General features: G+C 42.5%; 1 long non-coding RNA gene across 1 annotated transcript in view; it reads left to right on the top strand.

Moving 5' to 3' along the window:
• Positions 1 to 8,676: 8,676 nt before the first annotated feature.
• The window catches only part of LOC121319191, a 38,256-nt gene continuing 21,082 nt past the window's right edge, over positions 8,677 to 25,850 (top strand). Inside the window, exons 1-2 of the long non-coding RNA XR_005950679.1 lie at positions 8,677 to 8,790; positions 24,331 to 24,451. This is a non-coding gene — a long non-coding RNA (uncharacterized LOC121319191). The remainder of the gene's footprint in view (positions 8,791 to 24,330; positions 24,452 to 25,850) is intronic.

The raw sequence follows: 25,850 nt of genomic DNA, 5'->3' as shown, positions 1-25,850 counted from the left end.
CAAGGCTAAAGCATTTCTGCTGACTGGTCTGGCTTTCTGGGAATTTCTACAGTGGTTGAAGCTCCGGCACACAGTGTGGGTTAACACAGAGCTCGCCTCACCCTGGTGTGTGCAGCACCTCCCTGCTTCACTCATTCCAGGGATTAAAAGGGGAATTCCTGGCTGCGCTGAGACACTGAATGCTGTGGTAAGAAAGGGCCCGCCCTCTTTCTCAGTGAGTGTTTACTGTCAGTGCAATGCTGTCTGTCAGTAAGTTACACATTGCATCATATCCTGTTCCATTTACTCCACTGACCTGCCTGGGAGCTTGCCCCATGGCTCCTCCACATCACAGCAAAATGCAGCAAGCTGTCTACATGATATTAGAGGTTAGTATTGTTAAAGCATGGTCTAGTCACTGGATATTGCAGGTAAGTAATGTTAAAGCATGGCCTACATAATTTTACAGGTAGGTATTGTTAAAAGAATGGTCTAGTCACTGAATATTACAGGTAGGTATTGTTAAAGCACGGTTATCCAGTACATACTATACAAATAGAACCAAAATGCATAAAAACTGACTTCAAAAGCTTGTTTGTAAGCAATTCATTTCATTACACCGAGACCTGCGGATGTCAGTGAGCTACTGCTCCTGGAGAACAAAGACCAGCCCTGCGGTGTCTGTGTGAACTCACCAGGACCCTGGCCTCTAGAGTGTGCTGTAGTTGAAGAGGAGTAACAGTCCCTGCTGGTTTTACCTCCCTAACCTGCAGGAGCGCCAGAGCCAATGCTCCCTGTGGAATCCCTGGATGTTTTACTTTTCAAGTTAATTAAAGAAGATACATTGTGAAACATATATATTTTTATTCAGAAGAAACGGTATTGATGAACACTATTGTAATCAATACAATACTTTCACGATGGTTGAGTCACACAACAAACAGGCATATTGTTTGTTTAATGCTAATTATCCCTAGCATTTTTCTGTATATTTCCAGTAATACCCTGGTGTGGGCCGTGTTCTCCAGTATACCCTGGTGTGGGCCGTGTTCTCCAGTATACTCTGGTATGGGGCGTGTTCTCCTGGTATATCCTGGTGTGGAAAGTGTTCTCCTGGTATATCCTGGTGTGGGGTGTGTTCTCCTGGTATACCTTGGTCTGGGGCGTGTTCTCCTGGTATACTCTGATGTGGGGCGTGTTCTCCAGTATACCCTGGTGTGGGGCATGTTCTCCAGTATACCCTGATGTGGGGCATGTTCTCCAGTATACCCTGGTGTGGGGCGTGTTCTCCAGTATACCCTGGTGTGGGGCGTGTTCTCCAGTATACCCTGGTGTGGGGCATGTTCTCCAGTATACACTGGGTCTCTTGATTACTCTGGAAGGCTGAACAAATGCTGTAGTTTGCATCATTGTGGATCAAGTCCACCCAATTACCCTCATAAAAGTTTACCATAGTCATGTTATTTCCCATGGTTATACTAGGCACTTATCATAGTTTATCATTGTTTGCCATGTTTTATGTATATACTTATCTCTCTGGGCTTTGCTTTCAGTGTGCTTTATTACACTTTACACTTTTCCTAAATCCTGAACACTGATGGCTACTTTCAAGACAATAATGCACTCATTCACTGTGCCAGAATGATTTGAGGAGCTCGACTTCTTCCATGGCCTCCAAAAACCCCAGAACTCAATCTAACTGAGCACATCTGGGATGAACTTAGACGTTTGTCATCACATCACATGCATTGAATAATTCATACTGAAGGTAGTCTGCATGACGGATATCCATCTGACATGGCCCGGAACGCAGCTCTGCTCACATCCAGTAACTGAAATTTCACTTCTCTTTCAGTGACGCCCAGAACCTGTGGTTAGGGCGATGCGCAATTCACGAGGACAGTCTTGTGAAACTGTGTGATCCTTCCTGTTATTGTGCAAGGGGGTGTCACACAACACTGACGGGCATCACGAAGACTTGCCAGGAAAGTCGGATATGCAAAAGTGTTTGCAACTAAAATACTTTAGTCAAATAGTTAATTTTCAAACAACTAGGTCTGCTTGCCCTCCAGGAATGTATCACACTAAGTACTTTCACTTCAGCAGAGGTTGATTACTGACCAGTCCTGAGAATCTGAAAGCAAGGCTCCTAACCTAGTTAGAACCAGTTGTCATGTTTAAAATAAAACTGGCTGTTTTGTAAATCACAGAAAGCTCCACATTCGAGACCTACATAGTAAATAGATGTGCATAACATTGCAAATGTTCATGTATGCAAATTAGACTGTTACTGAAAGAGTCCCACTGGATCATTCACTAAAGTAACTTCAGTCTCACTGCTTTCTTCACATTTCTATTTCAAGACTTTTGAAATCATTCTGAGTGGTTCTGGATTCTATTTCTCCAATAATTATTGTTTTGCCATTTTTACTAAATCTGTCTTTACCGGGCTTTGAGCTAGCTGACCTTTATAAAAGTGTCCAATAGTAAAAGAATAGCAAATTGTAATAAAGCACAGTGAAAGCATGATAAAGCACAGGTAAGCACTCCCATCAGATAAGTTAGATCATCTCTATATAGTAATGGTGAGCACCTCCATTATATTGCCAGCTGTATATAGTCAGTCACGTCCATAGGTCAGAATTTAGGAGCCAAGCAAATCCATAGTAAATGATTAGCTATACCTCAAGGGCATTGTCAAACAACCGGAGTAGGCTGTTATCTCACAAGCAAATGTTGATTATATTGCCAGGCCACTTTATTAGGATCTAACTGTCTGGGCCAGCGTTTGCCTCGCACACAGCTTCTATCGAAGGATTTGTATTTCATTTGGGGCAGAGGAAGGTGAAGAGGAATGTGTCACTCAAGTTCATCCCATACTTGCTCGATTGGATTGTGGTGGTCATGACTGGTACAGTGCTGGGGATTCCGTCACGGCCATCGTCATCAGGGTTCAGCATTGCTGGGCTTCTAATGAAGTGGCCAGCAAGTGTGTCTTATAAAATGTTCCAATTTGTGCTGAAACCGCTCTCATGCTGCAGGTAGAAAGTGTTTGGAATGATCAGAAAGCTTTCTCTGTGGCTAACGCATTTTCAGTGTGCTCTGCGTTCCTTAATGGTGGGAAGCACCTCAATGACACATGTGCTTTCTTGTTCTTGAATATAGCTCCTATAACTCTATTATAAACTGCTTTACTGTTAATATACAAGTTAAGAAATCCATATAAATTTTCTATTCTTGACCAAGCTTTAGTTAGTCCATCATGATTTTCATTGCAAAGCGAGTAAAGGCTGCACCCCATTGTGGTGTCACTGCTTTGAAATCACTTTGCAGTTAAATGAATGAGAATAAAGCACATTACAAACTCACTATGGTACATGTTTAACCCAATGTGTGCGTCTTTCAATACAGGTCAGAGATGCAGGAATTACTGTGTCCATCCTTTAAGACAGCAAAGCACCTTCCCAGCATTTCCAGGATGGGCTCCCTTCCTCCTGTGTGACTCAGACATTGATTACAGCAGACCTGCCTGGCTGCATTGGCTAGTGTTTCGCAATGTGTGTTTGTAACAAGATAACACCTTTTATTGCCTCACCAAGCATTACCAATTATTCCGAGGTCTTGATGATCGCATTCATAGTGGTTAAGAGTCTCTCTTGCAGTAGTTGCTGTTAATGGAGTGCTGTGGTTCTGTTTCTCATGAGGCTGGCTGTAAGCAATCCACTGGTCACCTTTGATTATTTTGGCTCATTTCTGTAAGAACTATAAGACTCCATGAACTTCCACGAGATATCATATATTTAGACTGTCTGCCATTGAATCCAGAATGTTCCAGAACGTTCCAGTTTATCACAGTATATTGTCTTCATAATTCTTGAAAAGTAAAACATTACTTCGCTGGGGATTCCGCAGAGAACATTGGCTCTGGCACACCTGAGGGTTAGGGAGGTAAAACCAGCAGGCACTGGTTCACCTTATAGTGCTGCAGTGTTCCCTACTGGCCAGGTACCTCGTGAGCTCACGCAGACACCTGCAGGGCTGACATGTGCTCTCTAGTTCATGGGAATAAAGAGACAAGCCGACTAGAGGATGCCCACGGACCTTCAGTTCTCCTGAGCAGCATTGCTGAAGTGAGGGGATTGCTGCAGTGTGGGGATTGCTGTGGTGAGGGGATTGCTGCGGTGTGGGGATTGCTGTGGTGAGGGGATTGCTGTTGTGTGGGGATTGCTGTGGTGAGGGGATTGCTGCTGTGTGGGGATTGCTCTGTGAGGGTATTGCTGCAGTGTGGGGATTGCTCTGTGAGGGGATTGTTGCAGTGTGGGGATTGCTGCAGTGTGGGGATTGCTCTGTGAGGGGATTGCAGCAGTGTGGGGATTGCTGCAGTGTGGAGATTGCTGTGGTGAGGGGATTGCTGCGGTGTGGGGATTGCTGCAGTGTGGGGATTGCTCTGTGAGGGGATTGCTGCGGTGTGGGGATTGCTGCGGCGAGGGGATTGCTGCGGCGAGGGGATTGCTGCAGTGTGGGGATTGCTGTGGTGAGGGGATTGCTGTGGCGAGGGGATTGCTGCGGTGTGGGGATTGCTGCGGTGAGGGGATTGCTGCGGTGAGGGGATTTCTGCGGTGTGGGGATTGCTGCGGCGAGGGGATTGCTGCAGTGTGGGGATTGCTGCGGTGTGGGGATTGCTGCGGTGAGGGGATTGCTGCAGTGTGGGGATTGCTGTGGTGAGGGGATTGCTGCGGTGAGGGGATTGCTACTGTGTGGGGATTGTTGCAGTGTGGGGATTGCTGTGGTGAGGGGATTGCTGCGGTGTGGAGATTGCTGCGGCATGGGGATTGCTGCAGTGTGGGGATTGCTGCAGTGTGGGGATTGTTGTGATGAGGGGATTGCTGTGGTGAGGGGATTGCTCTGTGAGGGGATTGCTGCAGCAAGGGGGTTGCTACAGTGTGGGGATTGCTGCGATGTGGGGAATGCTAGGGCGTGGGGATTGCTACAGTGTGGGGATTGCTGCAGTGTGGGGATTGCTGCAGTGTGGGGATTGCTGTGGTGAGGGGATTGCTGTGGTGAGGGGATTGCTGCGGCGAGGGGATTGCTGCAGTGTGGGGATTGCTCTGTGAGGGGATTGTTGCAGTGTGGGAATAGCTGCAGTGTGGGGATTGCTCTGTGAGGGGATTGCAGCAGTGTGGGGATTGCTGCGGTGTGGGGATTGCTGCGGTGTGGGGATTGCTGCGGCGAGGGGATTGCTGCGGCGAGGGGATTGCTGCAGTGTGGGGATTGCTGTGGTGAGGGGATTGCTGTGGCAAGGGGATTGCTATGGTGTGGGGATTTCTGCAGTGTGGGGATTGCTGCGGCAAGGGGATTGCTGCAGTGTGGGGATTGCTGCGGTGTGGGGATTGCTGCGGCGAGGGGATTGCTGCAGTGTCGGGATTGCTGTGGTGAGCGGATTGCTGTGGTGAGGGGATTGCTATGGTATGGGGCTTGCTGCAGTGTGGGGATTGCTGCAGTGTGAGGATTGCTCTGTGTGGGGATTGCTGCAGTGTGGGGATTGCTCTGTGAGGGGATTGCAGCAGTGTGGGGATTGCTGCAGTGTGGAGATTGCTGCGGTGTGGGGATTGCTGCAGTGTGGGGATTGTTCTGTGAAGGGATTGCTGCGGCGAGGGGATTGCTGCGGCGAGGGGATTGCTGCGGTGAGGGGATTGCTGCAGTGTGGGGATTGCTGTGGTGTGGGGATTGCTGCGGCGAGGGGATTGCTATGGTGTGGGGCTTGCTGCAGTGTGGGGATTGCTGCAGTGTGGGGATTGCTGCGGTGAGGGGATTGCTGCGGTGTGGGGATTGCTGCGGTGTGGGGATTGCTGCGGTGTGGGGATTGCTGCGGTGTGGGGATTGCTGCGGTGTGGGGATTGCTGCGGTGAGGGGATTGCTGCGGTGTGGGGATTGCTGCAGTGTGGGGATTGCTGCAGTGTGGGGATTGCTGTGGTGAGGGGATTGCTGCGGTGTGGGGATTGCTGCAGTGTGGGGATTGTTGTGATGAGGGGATTGCTGTGGTGAGGGGATTGCTCTGTGAGGGGATTGCTGCGGCAAGGGGATTGCTACAGTGTGGGGATTGCTGCGATATGGGGATTGCTACGGCGTGGGGATTGCTATGGTGTGGGGATTGGTGCAGTGAGGGGATTGCTGTGGTGAGGGGATTGCTCTGTGAGGGGATTGCTGCAGTGTGGGGATTGCTCTGTGAGGGGATTGCTGCAGTGTGGGGATTGCTCTGTGAGGGGATTGTTGCAGTGTGGGGATTGCTCTGTGAGTGGATTGCAGCAGTGTGGAGATTGCTGCAGTGTGGGGATTGCTCTGTGAGGGGATTCCTGCGGTGTGGGGATTGCTGCGGCGAGGGGATTGCTGCGGCGAGGGGATTGCTGCGGCGAGGGGATTGCTACGGTGTGGGGATTGCTGCAGTGTGGGGATTGCTCTGTGAGGGGATTGCTGTGGTGAGGGGATTGCTGAGGTGAGGGGATTGCTGTGGCGAGGGGATTGCTGCGGCGAGGGGATTGCTGAGGTGAGGGGATTGCTGTGGTGAGGGGATGTGATTGGACATTCTAAATCAGGGAGAACATCAGGGGTAAAATAATCCAATTTGCACACAAGGAAGCAGCTGCACAGGGCTCTTGGAATAGCTGTTCTAAATAGTAGGCTTCAGGAATGAAACTGATTTTGTTTCAAATACATTTTGTGAATTAACATCAGCCCTTAAAAGTGGGCTGCTTCAATAGTATAAGCTTGGTAAGGAGAGAAGAGGGGTTGTTCTAAACTGGAAGCTCTCAGTGAAAGAGGTCCATATGTGTTTTAAACCCTGCAGACTAGAATTTCACTAGATACTCTAATATTTCTTAGATTTTTCAATAAAAGTGCACAAAACAACACTTGAAACTGAAATATCTTGTTTCCCAGCTTTATTTTGAACAAGCCTCTTTTTTTCTCTGGGAATTTATCAGTGTTTATCATTAAAAAAAAAAGAACGAAACATGTGAAAATCGTTGAAAATAATAAATTCCCAGATTTTCCAGGTAAATATCAGAGGAATGTGCAGCTGTGACACTGACCTGTACAGTACTTCACTTCAGTAAACATAGAGCCCATTTCTATCCACATACATGTTTGTGTGAATGGAAATCATGGATTCTCTTAGTGTAAATCAGTATTGAGACATGTTGGAGCAGGCCACATTCTAGACATGAAAAAATTATCTTCTCTATGAATTCAGATTATGTGATGTACTCTTCATTAAAAAAAAAAAAAAAAGAAAAAGAAAAAATTCATTCCAGTGGTTCCTATGCAAGCACGATTTCAAATATAGTGGCGTTTATTTATTTATTTTTTATAAATCTGGGTTAAAGTGTTACAGAACATCCTGCAAAGTTTACAAACAAGCACAGCTTTTATTTGGGAGCGTTCAACAGAAGAACAAAACCATCTTCTAAGGGTGGCAGTGTATCCAGATCATGCTATGGCAAACTATACACACATTTTTTTGTGGTGGGAGTATATGTTTATGAACTGGTTCAATGCAGTAGTGACATCAGTGACTCTGGAATGTCCTAATCCTTGTATGTCTAGTGTTACACTGATGGAAAAAAATACAAGTCTCTAGTGTCAAATCCACAAGGAATGCTTTTGTTTTCATAGGCAGTTTGCACTGCGTATTGTATGAAGACAACATATCAATAACATCTGCATATAGCATAATGTAAGCATGCAAGTTAATGAAAACACCAAACTTCATTCTATATCATTTATTAAATCATCTTAAATGTACTTAAACTATAATATAACAGGCTAAAGCAGTGGTTCCCAACACTGGTCCTGGGGAGCCCTGTGTCTGCTGGTTTTCATTCCAACTGAGCTCTCAGTTACTTGACTAGCTCCTTAATTGAGCTGATAATTTGCTTAATTGGATCTTATTGTTTGCAGCTCTTAAACAGTTGCAGATTTCAAGTTAGCTTTAACATTTTACAAGTAACTTGAACTGCAGCTGTTTAGCGCTTTTATTCAAAACAACAAGAACTGATGAGTTAAGATAACTTCAATAACTTCCCTAGGACCATGAGTGGGAAGTAGGGTTGCCACCTGGCCTATAATTCTGGAACACTTTGGGAGGGGACATGGTTTTTAAGTTGCCCTTAAACTGAAAGCAATAAACAGAAATCAATTTAGCAAAGGTTTAGGGCTCAATTCACATGTTGATTTCCTTCAGTTTAAAGGCAACTTCAAAATCCTGTTCTGTCTCCTGTTCCGGAATTATGGGGCCAGATGGCAATCCTAGTGGGAAGCGCTGACTGCTGCATGTTTTTGGGAAGCACTTCAATGAATTATCTGAACACTTTTATTTGTAATATTTAAGGTTACCTGTGTGCTGCTTTTATTTATTTTGTGTGTCTGTGAAACATGTAACGTAAGGATTAAATGTAACGAATTTACATTTTAAACGTTGCTGCAGTTGTTTTTGTTAAAAGTATCAAAACGTTTGAAAACTTTGCTGCTTTATGTCCAGTCATCCACGCCATGTTTTCACGACCTCCGTGAACTCGCTTACCGCTTCCTGTAATGGAGAGCGACTCCACCCGCTTCCCAGAAAGCCCAGTCACGTGTTTTTTGGTTACGTAACAAAACGGCTAAAGGAAACTGACCAATCACAAAGCCATCTTGGGCGTGACGTAGCGTTGGCTTCATAGCAGGAAGTGAGTCACCTAGGAGGAGAGCAGAGGGCAGATCTTTTTTCGGAGGGAGTTGCGTGTACAGCTGCGCACAGCTAAAGATGCAAGCGAAGTAAGTGTGTGATGTGACTCAGAATTATGTGCAAAACGTGTGTTAGTGATTTTAGTAATACATTTAGAAAGCATTGAAATACTGGACTGTACAGAACGACACCAGGAAAGCGGTTGTTATGATTATTCCGTCACATTGTTCTGTTTCTATGCACTACGTACAAAACAAAACATGGGAGACTAGATTTCACATAGAATCCAGCATAGACTATGACCGATTATAAACTGGAAACACATAGGCTTGTTTTACACAGACCCCCATTGGCAGTAGGCCTAGTATTATTGAGAATAATTACAAACAATGCATGGACTGTCGTACCATAAACGATATGAAGCTGCTACTGTTAATTTATTGTACACAGCTCTCGATAGCACTGTAGTAAAACGGGTGATATTAACATCTTGTGTCCTGGGTAAAACATTACATTACTATTACTGTATTTAGCCAGTAGTGTCACAGACCCGACTAGCTCTAAGGCAGTTATTAGGCACTATTGACTTAATAAAGTTAAATTAGTTCTGTTGAAGGGGAAAAAAACAAGGTTTTAAAAATATGATTTGCCAAAGATATACAGTTTAAGGATAGTTGTCTTTTTTTGTAGAGTTGTTTTTGTTTGGGTGCTTAAAAAGTGAAGCCCCTTGAGCTAAACGTGAGACGTATTTGTATGTGGTATAGCTGTATTTTGTTTTATTAGATTTTTGTAAATCAGTTTAGAATTGTTTAATTTTTGTATTTTTTTTCTTTATATTAATATAATAAAGGTCAAGGAAAAAAATGGTAGAATTTTGTATTTTTGAGTGTGAGTTAAGTGTACTGTATCCACGGTTCATGTCCATTTGCTTCAAATAGACAGAAATTCTGGCACAACATTTCACATTTCTGACGCACGACTCCAGAGCTTCCGGAACACTTCTATCTGCCCACAGAGAAACTAGAGCCTGCACTTCCTCAGCGTCCCAAGGCTGTACTTTTCTGTCATCACACTCGGTGCCTGGCATGTTGTTTGTCTTTGTGGAGTGTATTTGATGATGCAACGTAATGACGAAAATCCTTAACCCCGCCCCTGGCTCGGCTCGGCTCGGCTCGCAGCCGGATTCAGATGTCTTGTGAGGCTGAAGTTTCACGGTGTGGTTCTCACTCGGCTCGACAAATAGCCAATGGAGAACCACCCTCACGGGTTGGGTTTGACAGTGGAGAAGGGGTATGGATACCTAATAACACTTCAAACCCCAGGAAAGAGCTTGTGGGTAATTAAACCCTATACAACCACTAGACGGTCATTTCATATTTCTTTTTTTTATTTTGAGTGCCGAAATATTGTACAGGTTTAAAATGTAAAATGTCAGTAATGTGTTTAAAAATAAAATGCTGTGATGACACAGACAACACAGGACACAGCAAAGGCAACGCTGTGATGACACAGACAACACGGGACACAGCAAAGGCAACGCTGTGATGACGGACAATAAGGGGCACAGCAAAGGCAACGCTGTGATGACACAGACAACACGTGACGCAGCAAAGGCAATGTCATGCGTTTCTTATCAACACTACTGGGTGTTCTGCAACACTTTAAAATGGCATTGTAAAGGGCAGCTACACACTTGTTTGCAATTATTTAACAGAGTAGAATAACTATTATAATCATATTTTAATTGACTCACATGCTACAAATGTTTCTATATTTTTTTTTCCTAAAATGTAATTGACAGTGAGAAATGTAACCCTTTTTTTTTTCCACCCATACACATCCATTCACTGCATGTCTCAAATGTGCAGCGTTGAAAGAAACATATTTGATCAAAGCTGCACTTTTCATTTTAAAACATCTGGGACAACTCTAAGACGCTACATTCAGCACCTTGTGGAGTCTATGCCGTGTCAAGACACCTTTCAGCACCTTGTGGAGTGTATGCCATGTCAAGACACCTTCCAGCACCTTGTGGAGTCTATGCCGTGTCAAGACTGTAAGAAAACAGATCTGACCCGATATTAGGATTATTGTCGATATTGATATCCCTACCAGAATAATTTCAACATGCAAAAAAATCTAAAGATGGTCACAGGTACCAGCCATTTGTAATCAAAACCTTATCAAACAAGTTATGTGACAATGTGACCTTTAAAGTAGCCCACCTATAGTAGTAGCAGAATTGAAAAGTCACATGATTTGAATGGAATGAGCAATCCCGGCACTTAAGACTGCAGACGAGCTCAAAGCATCTCAAGCCTGAGGCAGAATTAGAGAAATAAGAGCTTGAGCAACAGAACTGAGAAACACTCCGAATGATAACTAACAAACAAACAAACTTTTATTATTACATTTATATAGCACTTTTCATTCCAAAGTATCACAAAGCACTGTACAGTACATTCAAATAAGCATTTACATTTATGCAACAGTACCTGTGTATAAAGATCCCCAGGCATGTCACACACAACTGCTACATATTAAATAGCATATTTAAAAAAAATATATATATATATATATATATATATATATATATATATATATATATATATATATATATATATATATATGTTAAAAAAACTTAAATTTAACATCAAAAGCCATGAAGATAAGAAAGATGTTTTATAAAGTATGTTTTCAGTCTTGATTTAAAAACTTGAACTGTACCAGCTTCCCTGTGAAAGCAGGGAGGGCATTCCATTATTTAGGGGCTCTGCATGAAAAAGCCCTCCCTCCTCCCTCCTCCCATTTTGCTTTTATTGACCCTAGGAATAACCAGCAGCCCGCATCCTGTGATCTCAGAGTGCAGTTTGGAAGATACAGGGTCAGTAGCTCATGCAGATAACGAGGTTCTAATCCATTCAGGGCCTTGTAAGTTAACAGCAAAATCTTCATATCAATTCTGTACTGCACAGCAAGCCAGTGTAAAGAGGCCAAAACAGGGGTAATATGTTCACTTTTCCTGGCGTTAGTTAGATTTCTAGTGGCGGTATTCTGAACGGGCTGTAAGCAAGACAGTACATCTTTTGAGATACCAGAGAGAAGTTCATTACAGTAATCAATTCCAGATGAGACAAAGACATGCATTAGTCTCTCGGCATCAGATACAGAATACTTGGTCTAAGTTTAGCTATATTTCTCAAATGGTAAAAAGATACTTTCGTAACTTCCCTAATAGAAGTCTTAAATAATAGCTCAGGATCAAAGATGACCCCCACATTTTTCATTTCTAGATTATGATTTAATGAGAGATTACTGTGGTCAAGCTCCAGTGGAAGTTCACTCCATGTGTGTGGATAATATCACCTAACGGTAGCATATATGAGGAAATAATAATACGAAAAAACAATTCAAATGATTTCTGAAGTTACTTTTTAACAAAGGTTGCAGACCTTGGCCTGGGCTCAAATCAAGATATTGATAAAAACTCCTAGTTGAAAAAATAAAGATAAAGTTAACCCTGACTTGGAATGTGATACTGGGTCTCTCTTTTTCACCATGAGAGAATATCCTGGCCTATGGAAGATGTCTTTTTCATAATGCCTGTTGTGTATAATAGGTGGAAAAATTCAAACAAGTAAAGAGCAACTGAATCCAGAAACCAGGACAGAGTTCAGGAAACGCCAGTCTTCATAAGAAAATAGAGGTCTTGATGAAAAATGGGTGTGTCCTGATGAAAATGGGTGTGTCATGGTGGAAAATGGGTGTGTTTTTCAGCTCATTGTCAGATTTTTGTTTTTACTGTAACTGTGTGGTGATGAGAGCCAGGTTGGGATGTTTGGAAATGGCTTGTATTTGTAATGTACTGTTCCCTCATTTAAAGAGACATCTACCCTGTGAACAAAGCAAAGCAAAAGACATTAATGTTTGCATCCTTCAGCTCAAGATGTGGAGTTTTGAAAGTCATAGCATGCATGTGTTTTCATTTTAATATGATAAACTCTCATTCACTCGCCATTTCTCTGCCTTATTCTCATGTTTTCTGTTTTCACATCCTGAGTCACGTTACTGGCTGAAAGCATGTCAGTCAACAGGGGAAGCAGCAGATTGGTTAATAACAGGAAAGAAGCCAGTGAAGGGATGGGGAAAGTTTCACCCTCCAGCTGACCAAGGAAGTGCAGCACTAACTGAAAGCAGGGCTTGCAAACAGGGAATTCTTAAACGAAACTTATTACTAGATACCACGTTTTAAAATCAAAATACATGTTTAAAATAACAACTAGACGTGATATATTACAACTAGACATATGCATATATTACAAAGTGCACAGCAGTTAAGAGTTCTGGAATTGTTTTTGTTAGCTCCAGTCTCATTAAGAGAGCAGCTTGGTACGGTTCACAAATATTGAAGTTATCTTAACTCATCAATTCTTGTTGTTGTTTTGAATAAAACATTTTGTGTTTCTGTCATCACATCTTAGTGACTAACCCTAACCCTAATCATGAACCTGCCACCCCTGCACCACTCTGCCCCCAGTAGATGTAGGGAATACCACATGTTCTATGTGGTGTTTCATACATTCAGCACAAACTGTTGCAGGGGGACAGGTTAATGGTCGTACACTGCGTACCAGCTGCACTTAGAAGACATGTTTGAGAGCTCTATATAGTATGTGTCAAATAATCTTACTGTTTCATGATGAGCTGTTATCCAGATTTATGCATAGATTGTTATTACAAGTTTGAATAATTATTGCCTAAAATTGAAACAGAAGTAAATAAAACACGATTAGCAATCTTAGCAAAAGGGCATTTTCTGTGAGTGAAAACAAAAGAACAGCTCCACTGAGGTTCCTATAAACACTGGATTGTACAGTGATTTACAGGCTGTTGAAAAACTGTTTAATGAGCCTGTTTTATCACAAGCCAGGACGTGCTGGAAAGTCTTGCATCATAGAAGTGGCAGGGCAGGGCTGTATCTTTTTCACTTCCTCAGATCTTGTCCAGCTTTTCAAGGCAGCATAAGAGCTCGACTCAGTGAACTGTTTCCATTAATTTGGCCCTAAAAATAAAAATCACCCCATAATTTAAATTAGGATCTCTTTAAGTTATTCCACTTTGTTCAATAACTGGAAACAGGTGTGTAGCTTGCCTTTTACTTTGCCATTAAAAAAAAAACAGTTTATAGGAAACTATCAGCATTTGCTGACTCCCATGCAAAAAATGTTCGAAACATTTCCATAGTTTTTTTTTTCCCAAAAACATACCCACCACATGCACCTCTATTAACTGTCTCAATATATCCTTTCCCATCCCATGCACCTCTATTCACTGTGCAAGTCTCAATCGGCAGCTTTCCTCCTACACACTGTATGAAGGTACAGCTCTGGCCAAAAGTTCTGCATCACCTAAAATTATAGGATTGAGACTTTTTTTTGAAACTATATGAACATATATATTTTTTTTAACTTCATGTAATCAAAGAAACTAAGAATTATATCGCAAAAGTCTTGCGGAAGTGTGGCAAAGTGCCTCACCCCTGGGCTATTTATTTGTGTTGTATGCTGCCTGTAGTGTGTTAATGTTAAGAACATAAGAACATAAGAAAGTTTACAAACGAGAGGAGGCCATTCGGCCCATCTTGCTCGTTTGGTTGTTAGTAGCTTATTGATCCCAAAATCTCATCAAGCAGCTTCTTGAAGGTTCCCAGGGTGTCAGCTTCAACAACATTACTGGGGAGTTGATTCCAGACCCTCACAATTCTCTGTGTAAAAAAGTGCCTCCTATTTTCTGTTCTGAATGCCCCTTTGTCTAATCTTCATTTGTGACCCCTGGTCCTTGTTTCTTTTTTCAGGCTGAGAAAGTCCCTTGGGTCGACACAGTCAATACCTTTTAGAATTTTGAATGCTTGAATTAGGTCGCCACATAGTCTTCTTTGTTCAAGACTGAACAGATTCAATTCTTTTAGCCTGTCTGCATATGACATGCCTTTTAAACCCGGAATAATTCTGGTCGCTCTTCTTTGCACTCTATCTAGAGCAGCAATATCTTTTTTATAGCGAGGTGACCAGAACTGCACACAATATTCAAGATGAGGTCTTACTAGTGCATTGTACAATTTTAACATTACTTCCCTTGATTTAAATTCAACACTTTTCACAATGTATCCGAGCATCTTGTTAGCCTTTTTTATAGCTTCCCCACATTGTCTAGATGAAGACATTTCTGAGTCAACAAAAACTCCTAGGTCTTTTTCATAGATTCCTTCTCCAATTTCAGTATCTCCCATATGATATTTATAATGTACATTTTTATTTCCTGCGTGCAGTACCTTACACTTTTCTCTATTAAATGTCATTTGCCATGTGTCTGCCCAGTTCTGAATCTTGTCTAGATCATTTTGAATGACCTTTGCTGCTGCAACAGTGTTTGCCACTCCTCCTACTTTTGTGTCGTCTGCAAATTTAACAAGTTTGCTTACTATACCAGAATCTAAATCATTAATGTAGATTAGGAATAGCAGAGGACCTAATATTGATCCCTGTGGTACACCGCTGGTTACCACACTCCATTCTGAGGTTTTTCCTCTAATCAGTACTTTCTGTTTTCTACATGTTAACCACTCCCTAATCCATGTACATGTGTTTCCTTGAATCCCAACTGCGTTCAGTTTGAGAATTAATCTTTTGTGCGGGACTTTGTCAAAAGCTTTCTGGAAATCTAAATAAACCATGTCATATGCTTTGCAATTATCCATTATCGATGTTGCATCCTCAAAAAAATCAAGCAAGTTAGTTAGACACGATCTCCCTTTCCTAAAACCATGCTGACTGTCTCCCAGTACCCTGTTACCATATAGGTAATTTTCCATTTTGGATCTTATTATAGTTTCCATAAGTTTGCATATAATAGAAGTCAGGCTTACTGGTCTGTAGTTACCTGGTTCAGTTTTGTTTCCCTTTTTGTGGATCGGTATTACGTTTGCAGTTTTCCAGTCTGTCGGTACCACCCCTGTGTCAAGAGACTGCTGCATGATCTTGGTTAGCGGTTTGTAAATTACTTCTTTCATTTCTTTGAGTACTACTGGGAGGATCTCATCCGGCCCAGGGGATTTGTTTATTTTAAGAGCTCCTAGTCCCTTTAACACTTCTGCCTCAGTTATGCTAAAGTTATTTAAAACTGGATAGGAACTGGATGACATGTGGGGCATGTTGTCAGTATCTTCCTTTGTAAAAACTTGTGAAAAGTAATCATTTAACATATTTGCTATTTTTTTTTCTTCCTCTACGATTTTGCCATTTGTATCTCTTAAACATTTAATCTCCTCTTTGAATGTTCTCTTGCTGTTGTAATATTGGAAAAACATTTTGGAATTGGTTTTAGCTCCCTTAGCAATGTTTATTTCTATTTCTCTCTTGGCCTTTCTAACTTCCTTTTTGACTTGCGTTTGCAGTTCTGTGTACTCTTTCTGCGTACTTTCTTTTTGGTCCTTTTTTAATGCTCTGTAAAGTGCCTTTTTTCGCTGAATATTTTTTTAAATTGATCTATTAAACCATTTTGGCAATTTAGTTTTACATTTAGATTTGTCTACTTTAGGGATATAATTGTTTTGCGCCTCTAGTACTACATTTTTGAAGAACAACCATCCTTCTTCTGTGGGTGTTTTCTCTATTTTACTCCAATCTACTTCTGTTAGTCTCTGTTTCATACCTTCATAGTTTGCTTTTCTAAAATTGTAAACCTTAGCTTTAGTCATTACTTTTGGGGATTTAAAAAACACTTCAAATGAGACCATGTTGTGGTCTGAGTTTGCCAGTGGTTCTCTGACCTCTGTTTTAGTTATTCTATCTTCGTTATTTGAAAAGACTAAATCAAGGCATGCCTCCCCTCTAGTGGGTGCCTTGACAAATTGTGTTAGGAAGCAGTCATTTGTCATTTCCACCATTTCTATTTCATCCTTCACGCTACCCACCGGGTTTTCCCATTTTATTTGGGGGAAGTTGAAATCCCCCATTAGTATGGCTTCTCCTTTGCTACATGCATTTCTAATGTCATTGTATAACAGATTATTGTGCTCACCGTCTGAATCTGGCGGTCTATAGCATGCTCCTATTATTATGCCTTTTGAATTTTTGTCCGTTATTCTGACCCATATTGATTCGGTTTTATTTTCTTTGTCCAGGTTTAACACCTGGGCTTCAAGACTGTTTCTTATGTATAGCGCTACCCCTCCTCCTCTTCTGTCCTGCCTGTCTTTCCTATACAGTGTATACCCACAAATATTATATTCGTCCCCATCACTCTCAGACAACCACGTTTCTGTAACACCTATCACATCATAGTTACCTGTTAGTGCAGTAGCTTCAAGTTCTAGAATTTTGTTTCTGATACTTCTAGCATTTAGATAAATACATTTAATGGTTGTCTTACCTGAGTTGTTGTTCTTGTTTTGATGCGGTCTCCCTTCTGTTTTTTTGTTGATTTCTCCCCCCTTCCTTTCTAGTTTAAATGCTTCTGAACCTGCTCGAGGATCTTTTCTCCAAGTAGACTGGTTCCCTTGTTATTTAAATGCAGTCCATCCCGTCTATACAGATAGTCCTCGTTGTAGAATGTGGTCCAATGATCAAGATAGGTGAAGCCTTCCCGTGTGCACCACGTCTTCAGCCATGCGTTTTGATTAATTATTTCCAGCTGTCCATATGGTCCTTTGCAAGGTGCCGGTAGTATACCAGAAAATACCACAGTTTTGGTTTTCTCTTTTAATTTCCTTCCTAGCTCTCTGAATTTGTTTTGCAGGGATTTTGGTCTGTCTCTTCCAATGTTGTTTGTACCGATGTGGACGACTACTACCGGGTCGTCTCCTGTTCATTCTAGGAGCCTGTCCACGTTCTCAGTGATGTGCTTGACCGAGGCTCCCGGAAGGCAGCACACTGTTGTAGTAAGGGGGTCCAAACTGCGAATTGAACTTGCTGTGTTTCTCAATATGGAGTCCCCAACAATCATGACCTCCCTTCTTTTTGCTGTCTGGTCACCACTGTCAATAGGGTCCTGGATGTTGTTCCTTTCATTCTCTTGTTGTTGGTTCTGCTCATCAAAATTCTGAAGTGACTCAAATCTGTTGGTTGTTTTGATTTCTGGTGGTTGTGTTTGACGAAGTTTCTTTTTTTCCCTGCTTCTGCCTACCTGAACCCAGCTGTTCTGACCTTCTATCTCCCTGGTGGCTTTCAGTCTGTTAGGGGTGATGCAGACTTCCATGAATTGTGGGTGTGCCAGTTCCTCAAGATCCTGTTGCTGTCTCACTTCTTCCAGCTCCATTTCTAGCATACTTACTAGTTTATGCAAATCCTGGATCGCGCGGCACCTTTACGCACACTTGTTGCGGCTTTTTCTTTTAAGTTTAGTTTAGTTTAGTTTAGTTTCTGCAGCCATCAACCTGCTTACAAACTGCTTCTAAACTGCTCTGTACTTTTCCACGCCTGTACTTCTCCCACTCGCTGTCGCTTCCACTCGCTGTCGCTGGGAAGACTGTTGGTGTATTGTAATTAGTACACAAGATATAATATGGGTTATGAACACAAGTGATGTAAAATGTATATTTGTACTTAGGCACGAGGATTGCACAGCACTTCACGTGCAGGTAAAATGTAATATGTGAGCACGGGGAATTGCACTTTATTAATTCAAGTTCAGTTGTACCGAGAGTCCAACTGAATGATTGATTAGCAATCGAGTCTCGGTACAGCTGCATAAAAGCAGCATGTTTTCACTCACTCGGGGTTGTGTGTTTGTGAGCAGTTAAATGTTCTAAACACTCTAAACACAGAGTTGGGGTAAGAGTTAAATATTCTAAACACTCTGAACACAGAATTAGGGGAGGAATTAAATGTTCTAAGTGCTCTGAACACAGCGTTAGGGGTGAAGTTAAATGTTCTAAACACTCTGTACAGATTTAGGGGAGGAGTTAAATGTTCTAAGCATTCTGGACACAGAGCTAGGGGAGGAGTTAAATGTTGTCAACACTCTGAACACAGAGTTAGAGGAGTTAAATGTTCTAAACACTCATAACACATAGTTAGGAGACGAGTTAAATGTTCTAAATGCTCTGAACACAGAGTTTGGGGAGGAGTTGAAAGTTGTAAATGCTCTGAACACAGACTTAGGGAAAGAGTTAAATGTTCTACTCTGAACACAGAGTTAGGGGAGGGGTTAAATGTTCTAAACCCTCTGAAGACAGTTAGGGGAGGAGTTAAATGTTCTAAATACTCTGAACACAGATTTAGAGGAGTAGTTAAATGTTCTAAGCGCTCTGAACACAGAGTTAGGGGAGTAGTTAAATGTTCTAAACGCTCTTAAAAGAGAGTAAGGGGAGGAGTTAAATGTTCTAAATGCTATGAACACAGTTAGGGGAGGATTTAAATGTGCTAAACTCTGAACACAGAGTTAGGGTAGGAGTTACATGTTCATGGAAAGTTTAGGAGGTATTATGGGAAAATTAAAATCTGTTACTTTTCCTTTCAAATTGTTATTCAGGTCTATTGAGATATTCAATTAATAAAATTAAGATTGTATTCAGAGTGGGTTATTTAACATAAATTATTTTGAAACAAGTTCAAATAAAAATTGTTTGAACTGAATAATGAAACTAAATAATACAGAATAAAGTACAGCTTAAATTCACTTTTGTTGTACTATATACAGAATAGTATAATAAGTAATTTTGAAGACCTAAATTTCATTACATCAAAGAGACGGTAATGAATACAAATAAACAAATGTGATTTAACTGAAGGTCGTCGTATGTATCCTTCACACAATGTATTAACTGATATATCAGTGCTGTGATTGAGATGCAGTGTGATACACTTCATGTATTAACTGATATATCAGTGCTGTGGTTGAGATGCAGTGTGATGCACTTCATGTATTAACTGATATATCAGTGCTGTGATTGAGATGCAGTGTGATGCACTTCTTTTATAGGATTTATACAGTGTGTTTAAGTTGGCTGGGATAGCTCTCTGATGTTAGCAGTGTAACACTCTCACTCTTAATAAAGTGATTGTGGTTAATGATTCACAAACATTTCCTCCACAGTCACATGAACGAATGAGGTATTACTGAAGGAGGGAATCAGGCAACAGCTCGTAATCGTCTCCAACTTGGCTATTGTTTACCAGCATCCACATCCTATAAACAGGCTCAATGTTGTAGCAGTGGAAACTCCTAATGGCCTGTTACCTGTAGGGTGCAGACAAGCTGGTCAGTTCAAGCCGGATCCTTAAAGCAATTGTAACTAACAACAGAACTCCACACATCTGATCTGATAATTATTATTTCCCCCTGATTTCCTCCCAATTTGGAATGCCCAATCACTTTTCCCTCACCGCAGCTATTCCTTACATTGCTTAGGAGACCCAGAGGTTCAGTGGGCATCCTCTGATCCCATGACTAAGTCAGCTTCCTTTTTCACCCAAGAACTCAAGGGTGGATGTCAGTGAGCTACCAACCTCTGGTGGACAAAGGTCAGCCCTCCAGACGTCCGACTTTGAGCTCACTGAGCACATGTACAGCAGGGTTCACTGTAGAGGGATAAGGAGAAACAGAGCAGGTTCACTATAGCAGGATGAGGAGGAGAAACAGCAGGTTCACTGTAGAGTGATGAGGAGAAACAGAGCAGGTTCACTGTAGAGGGATGAGGAGAAACAGAGCAGGTTCACTGTAGAGTGATGAGGAGAAACAGAGCAGGTTCAATGTAGAGTGATGAGGAGAAACAGAGCAGGTTCACTGTAGAGTGATGAGGAGAAACAGAGCAGGTTCAATGTAGAGTGATGAGGAGAAACAGAGCAGGTTCACTGTAGAGTGATGAGGAGAAACAGAGCAGGTTCAATGTAGAGGGATGAGGAGAAACAGAGCAGATTCACTGTAGAGTGATGAGGAGAAACAGAGCAGGTTCAATGTAGAGTGATGAGGAGGAGAAACAGAGCAGAGTTCACTGTAGAGTGATGAGGAGAAACAGAGCAGGTTCACTGTAGAGGGATGAGGAGGAGAAACAGAGCAGGTTCACTGTAGAGGGATGAGGAGAAACAGAGCAGGTTCACTGTAGAGTGATGAGGAGAAACAGAGCAGGTTCACTGTAGAGTGATGAGGAGAAACAGAGCAGGTTCAATGTAGAGGGATGAGGAGAAACAGAGCAGGTTCAATGTAGAGTGATGAGGAGAAACAGAGCAGGTTCAATGTAGAGTGATGAGGAGAAACAGAGCAGGTTCAATGTAGAGTGATGAGGAGAAACAGAGCAGGTTCACTGTAGAGTGATGAGGAGAAACAGAGCAGGTTCACTGTAGAGTGATGAGGAGAAACAGAGCAGGTTCACTGTAGAGTGATGAGGAGAAACAGAGCAGGTTCACTGTAGAGTGATGAGGAGAAACAGAGCAGGTTCACTGTAGAGTGATGAGGAGAAACAGAGCAGGTTCACTGTAGAGTGATGAGGAGAAACAGAGCAGGTTCACTGTAGAGTGATGAGGAGAAACAGAGCAGGTTCACTGTAGAGTGATGAGGAGAAACAGAGCAGGTTCACTGTAGAGTGATGAGGAGAAACAGAGCAGGTTCACTGTAGAGTGATGAGGAGAAACAGAGCAGGTTCACTGTAGAGTGATGAGGAGAAACAGAGCAGGTTCACTGTAGAGTGATGAGGAGAAACAGAGCAGGTTCACTGTAGAGTGATGAGGAGAAACAACAGGTTCACTGTAGAGTGATGAGGAGAACCAGCAGGTTCACTGTAGAGTGATGAGGAGAAAACAGAGCAGAGTTCACTGTAGCAAGAGAAATAGCCCCTGTCGATTTTGCCTCTCTCTCACAGGAATGCCAGAGCCAATGCAACACTCCCTGTGGAGTCTCCAGTGAATATCGGCAGCTCCACACAGCCAGGACGCGAACCTGACATATCTGATCAATGCTGCACTTCTCTTGGTTACATAGGTCTCAAATGTGCAGTTTTGAAAGAATCACATCTTATAGCAAACATCTATAAAGAAATCTCTGTTCACAAGCCATGCTTTATATTGTCTTGCACTGCCTGGAAGATGAAATTGTTCCCACCCTTTCACTGGCTTCTTTCCTGTCAATAATCAGTCAGCTGCTTTAACCTATAAGACAGTGCTAGGCTGAAATGGTAAAGCATAGAGAGGTATTTTAAAGCATAGAAAAGACAAAACATTGTAAACTAACCCTTATAAAAGTTATCCTCAGTAAAAGCACAGTGAAAGTATGGTAAAGCATTGCAAAGCATACAGTGGCTCACAAAAGTATTCACCCCCCTTGGGCTTTTCCACAGTTTATTATATTACAACATGGAATCAAAATTGATTTTATTAGGAGATTTTGCCACTGATACACACAAAGAAGTCCATAATGTCAAAGTGAAAAATAAAATCTACTAAATTAATTACAAATATAAAACAGAAAATAATTGATTGCTTAAGTACTCACCCCCTATCTATGACACACTTAAATAAGCTCTTGTGCAAACAAATGTCTTTAGAAGTCACATAATTAGTTGAATGGAGTCCCCCTGTGTGCAATTAAGGTGTTTCACATGATTTCAGGTTAAATACATCTGTCTCTGGGAGGTCCCACAGTTGGTTAGTACATTTCCTAACAAAAACTACATCATGAAGACGAAGGAACATTCAAAGCAAATCCGGAATAAGGTTCTTCAAAAGCACCAATCAGGGGTAGGATATAAGAACATTTCCAAGGCATTGAATATCCCCTGGAGCACAGTAAACTCCATTATTAAGAAACAGAGAGAATATGGAACAACTGTGAATTTGTCTAGAACAGGCCGTCCTCAAAAACTGAGTATCCGGGCGAGAAGGGCACTAGTCAGGGAGGCCACCAAGAGGTCTATGGCAACTCTAAAGGAGTTACAGTCTTCAACAGCTGAGCTTGGAGACAGTGTGCATACGGCAACAATATCCTGGGTGCTTCACAAAACTGGCCTTTATGGGAGAGTGGCAAAAAGAAAGCCATTGTTGAAAAAAAAAAACTCACATCAAATCATAGCTAGAGTTTGCCAGAAGGCATGTGAGAGACTCTGAGACCAAGTGGAAGAAGATTCTATGGCTTGGTGAGACCAAAATAGAGCTTTTTGTCCTCAATGCTAAGTACTATGTTTGGCGCAAGCCTAACACTGCACATCATCCTGAGAACACCATCCCTACCGTGAAGCATGGTGGTGGCAGCATCATGCTATGGGGATGCTTCTCTGCGTCAGGGCGTGGAAAGCTTGTGAAGATAGAGGGCAAAATGGATGCAGAAAAGTACAAAGAAATCCTGGAGGAAAACCTGCTTAAGTCTGCAAGAGACCTGGGACCTGGGAAAAGATTCATCTTCCAGCAGGACAATGACCCCAAACATATAGCCAAAGCCACACTGGAGTGGCTTAAAAGCAAAAAGGTCAATGTCCTGGAGTGGCCCGGTCAAAGCCCGGACCTCAATCCAATTGAGAATATGTGGAAAGAGTTGAAATTTGCTGCTCACTAAAGGTTCCCATCCAACTTGACAGAGCTTGAGCAATTTTGCAAAGAAGAATGGGCAAAAATTGCAGTGTCCAGATGTGCAAAGCTGGTAGAGACAAATAGACTTATGGCTGTAATTGCTGCCAAAGGTGCCTCTACCAAATATTAACTTAAGGGGATGAACACTTACGCAATAAATTATTTTCTGTTTTGTATTTGTAATTAATTTAGAACAATTTCTAGATTTTATTTTTCACTTTGACAATATGGACTTTTTGTGTTGATCAGTGGCAAAAACTCCTAATTAAATCCATTTTCATTCCATGTTGTAACACAAGAAAATGTGAAAAAGTCTAAGGGGGGTGAATACTTTTGAGAGCATGGCAGCCCAGGGCATTTTTAAAAACATGAAAGCCCAGGGCAGAACGTTTTTAGTACTGTATAGCACATATTGTGGTGAAGATACTTGAAAATAAGTGAAACACAGAAACAAAGTAAGAATCCAAATGATTATTTACCTTTGTACCCAGTACTTGTTCTGCCTTTAACCGCATTACCGCCATTCAAAATATAACAGTTTTATTCCACAATTGTGTGTCTTATTATCTGAGAGAAACATAAAATACTGGTGTTTATAAACAACAAATTCATTGTCATCTCCACATGACTCTACATTGTACAAAGTACACAGATCAAATCAATGCTTAGGGTTTGCAAACTTTTAATTTCAAGCTCAGAAAAGTTTGCCCTCTATCAGCCTGTGATGCAACTTAGTATTAGCATTATTTTGCATAGGATGTTGGGAGTATCAGATTGTGAGGCATTGTGACGGGGTGCCCTCCACTTGTGCATATTTATGTATTATTATTATTATTATTATTATTATTATTGATTTGTATTGTATCATTAGGGAGAAGAGGAGCTTAGGAGAGAGCTATACAGAAGGAGAAGGAGAAGGAGAAGGAGAACAAGAAATAACGCGAATGCTACCCAAAACTTTTAAAGTCAAATGTACTTGTTGTTTGTAATTAAAGTTATTATTTATCTGTTTTGTTTTGGCACGTGTACCTTTTTATTTTGTGCTTTGTTTGAACTGTTTATTTTGTTTTGCAGGTCTTCCTGGTCCGTGACATCACCACAACTACGCACTGCAACCGCTCAGCGACAGGCATACAATATGGAGGTGTCTCTGTCTCTATTGCCATCAGTCCCCTGGAAAAAAACACCCTTGCAGGTTAGGTTGCAAACTTGCAGAATCCTAGGAAAACATGTTTTTCGTTTTTTTTTTTTTTACTTTGCCAATAAACTTAATTCTATAGGCCTGCGTGTAATAGCACTTCAAACCCGCCCTGGTTCCTCAGATCCAGGGCTAAACCACAGAAACACTTCACACCCGCCCTGGCTCCTCAGATCCAGGGCTAAACCACAGAAACACTTCACACCCGCCCTGGCTCCTTAGATCCAGGGCTAAACCACAGAAACATTTCACATCTGCCCTGGCTTCTCAGATCCAGGACTAAACCACAGAAACACTTCACACCCGCCCTGGCTCCTCAGATCCAGGGCTGAACCACAGAAACACTTCACACCCGCCCTGGCTCCTCAGATCCAGGGCTGAACCACAGAAACACTTCACACCCGCCCTGGCTCCTCAGATCCAGGGCTAAACCACAGAAACACTTCACACCCGCCCTGGCTCCTCAGATCCAGGGCTAAACCACAGAAACACTTCACACCCGCCCTGGCTCCTCAGATCCAGGGCTAAACCACAGAAACACTTCACACCCGCCCTGGCTCCTCAGATCCAGGGCTAAACCACAGAAACACTTCACACCCGCCCTGGCTCCTCAGATCCAGGGCTAAACTACAGAAACACTTCACATCACTTCACACCCTCCCTGGCTCCTCAGATCCAGGGCTAAACCACAGAAACACTTCACACCCGCCCTGGCTCCTCAGATCCAGGGCTAAACCACAGAAACACTTCACACCCGCCCTGGCTCCTCAGATCCAGGGCTAAACCACAGAAACACTTCACACCCTCCCTGGCTCCTCAGATCCAGGGCTAAACCACAGAAACACTTCACACCCGCCCTGGCTCCTCAGATCCAGGGCTAAAGCACAGAAACACTTCACACCCGCCATGGCTCCTTAGATCCAGGGCTAAACCACAGAAACACTTCACACCCGCCCTGGCTCCTTAGATCCAGGGCTAAACCACAGAAACACTTCACACCCGCCCTGGCTCCTCAGATCCAGGGCTAAACCACAGAAACACTTCACACCCGCCCTGGCTCCTCAGATCCAGGGCTAAACCACAGAAACACTTCACACCCGCCCTGGCTCCTCAGATCCAGGGCTAAACCACAGAAACACTTCACACCCGCCCTGGCTCCTCAGATCCAGGGCTAAACCACAGAAACACTTCACACCCGCCCTGGCTCCTCAGATCCAGGGCTAAACCACAGAAGCACTTCACACCCGCCCTGGCTCCTCAGATCCAGGGCTAAACCATAGAAACACTTCACACCCGCCCTGGCTCCTCAGATCCAGGGCTAAACCACAGAAACACTTCACACCTGCCCTGGCTCCTCAGATCCAGGGCTAAACCACAGAAACACTTCACACCCGCC

Source organism: Polyodon spathula, chromosome 8 (assembly GCF_017654505.1).
Source record: "Polyodon spathula isolate WHYD16114869_AA chromosome 8, ASM1765450v1, whole genome shotgun sequence".
Lineage (NCBI taxonomy): Eukaryota > Metazoa > Chordata > Actinopteri > Acipenseriformes > Polyodontidae > Polyodon > Polyodon spathula.
The sequence above is the reverse complement of the archived record's forward strand: the minus strand, read 5'-3'. Positions and strand labels throughout refer to the sequence as shown.